A 2,500-nucleotide genomic window follows, 5' to 3' on the forward strand; every position below is an offset into this window, starting at 1 on the left:
TATCGTTTGACTTGACAACCTTGAGCAAAAAATCGAAATCTACTAGGGATGAAAAATAAATTCATAAAAAAATAAACAGAAGCTAATTTTGCAGATAGCGTGCGTGCCGTCTGAAACGTTCACCGTGCCTCATTAGCATAAAATGCATCGGCTAAGAAGTCAGCACTAAACAACGAAAGTGCACTGCACAAATGATAACTGATTTCCGACAATTTAAGCAAGATATACCTGACAGTCCTTGAGCAACACTGATTATTGTGGCCGGAAGGCTTGACATTGCAAAAATAACTAACATTCTCGAGAAAATCCTTCTGCAAGTCAAGTGCCGCGGGGGTAGTCGTAAAATGAACGAAACTTGCAACGTACTACGAATGTATGAAGAAAGCTAAGAATAGAAAGGAAGAAAGTATACAAACTATTGTACTTGGAAAACAGTCTCAAACTGTACTTCTGGTTGACAGTCTCTGAAACGGAATAATCACATCTTTTTTTTTTTTTTGCGACGTTTTTATAATGTTTAATTACCTGTCATACAGTAAACACCCGCATATAAGAACACTTTTTTCAGGTTTAATTAAGGCTGATCGGTATAAGTTACTGTACTGTATTATTTCCTTATCCTAATACCCTTTCCCTTTCTATTAAGAGCATGTTTGATTTATCAGGCTGAATTTGTTTTTATTTATTTGCGGGTGTTTACTGTATTACCTGTTACACGTCCATCAAAATGTTTACATGTTCAAGTTCTATCTATAAAATGTCACGTTTTTGTAATGAGCTGTGGTCAAAGTGCATTCCGGTATTTTTTTTATACATGACAGATGTAGCGATATCCCGTTGTGCTTCCAGCAAAGCTCGCTCAGGTAGATTGATAGAATTCAGCATCTAGTACAGTTTGCTGTTCAAAAGTCTTTAATTACATGGCGTCTCCTTCTATCAGTAACATGTCCCTGACTGTACTTTGTTGTCCACCGGCCGTGACACGGAGCACGACCACCTCTCGCACAGCAAAGCTGAAAGACTCACAATAGCACGTTGTCTTCTCCTCGAAACAACGCTAAATCGACCGCACCTTGGTGAATACCTCCAAGTTTCAAGTTTCAAGTTTCAAGTTTATTATTACAAATAAATTGCCGTTTGACATTACAAGGCAACACTAAAGAAGTAATTCCGCGAATAAATTAACTTTGATCTGCAGTTCTTATTGGCCAATATCAAAGATTCCATAATACTCTTTGTTTGTCCCTCCAATATTTTGCATAGGCGTTGTTTCCAGTTTCTCTTGGGACCATTATAAGTCCCAAGTGAAAATAAAAACACGATTATGCAAAATTTTGGAGGGACAAACAAAGAGTATTATGGTATTTTCGTGGCTAGTGCGCATGCGCTAGCCACTATTGTCATCATGCAAAAATCATGCAACTTCTCCGAAAGTAAATAGGTAACAATAGATATGTTCGGAGCCAATCAGCACTTAAGTTAGGACATCCTCGTTGCCACTTCGTTTCACCGAGAATATGATCTAAAGCGTGTGAAGCGAAGCCGATGGTTGACTCCTTAGTTTTCATTACTGGGTTGCCTATGGGCAAACCCAGTCGAGGTCTGCGTTTAGTTTGTTTGTTTTCTTTTTTTTTTTTTTTTTTTTTTTTTCCGTGTCGGTAAAAGTCGTGCCTGTCACTCCCCTGGTAAGTGGTGTCTTTGTGTATAGAGCCTTCTGCGAGTATTTTCTTAGGATCGAGAGGGTAGTGGAACTGCGTAGATTTCTCTGGTGGACACAGTAGAATCATTAACTTAGCCTGCAATGGCGTCGAAAGTCATGCAACGCGATGGCGTTTTAGTGGATCCTTAAACAAAATATACCCTTATGGAGCTCAATAATGGAAAGTCAGTTGGATAAACTAGGCATGAATCTCAAAAGCGACGAGTACTGGACTTCGACAACAATCTATCGCCCGTCGAGACGAAATCAAAGTGAGCAGTATTTACCTGAAGTACATGGTAATTTGACACAATTGAGTTTCTTGTCTTCACGCACGCAATGAAATAGGAAGAGGTTTTCGCCTCTAAGAGCAAATATGTTGTTTGTTTCAATAAAATTTTCGCTGGAAAAGGATTCTGTGGTATTTTCTGCCTTTGTGAATTATAATATCATGTTGTGTATTGAATTTTCGAGCTTAAGGTTGAAATGCGATATGGGAGAAGTTTTTTAGTATTGCTCTGTAAGCAGGAAGGGTTCACAGGCCTGTTGGAAGCGTGCTTGTGTTTCAACAAAATGAGCCCCAAAATCAGTGAAAACTTGTGACGCAGATGAATAATAAAGTAGCTGCTATTTCCAAAATGATGGAATTACCTGGTGATAAATAACGTCGTACGCGTCTTGGAGAGTAAATTTTGACTTTGCATAAACAAGAGTTGGGCGATTGTGATCTTTGTTTTAACTTCGCTCAATTCATTGTCAAACTTTATAACACTTGACTGAAAAAGAAACTCACAAAAACCC

Source organism: Montipora foliosa, chromosome 12 (genome assembly GCF_036669935.1).
Source record: "Montipora foliosa isolate CH-2021 chromosome 12, ASM3666993v2, whole genome shotgun sequence".
Lineage (NCBI taxonomy): Eukaryota > Metazoa > Cnidaria > Anthozoa > Scleractinia > Acroporidae > Montipora > Montipora foliosa.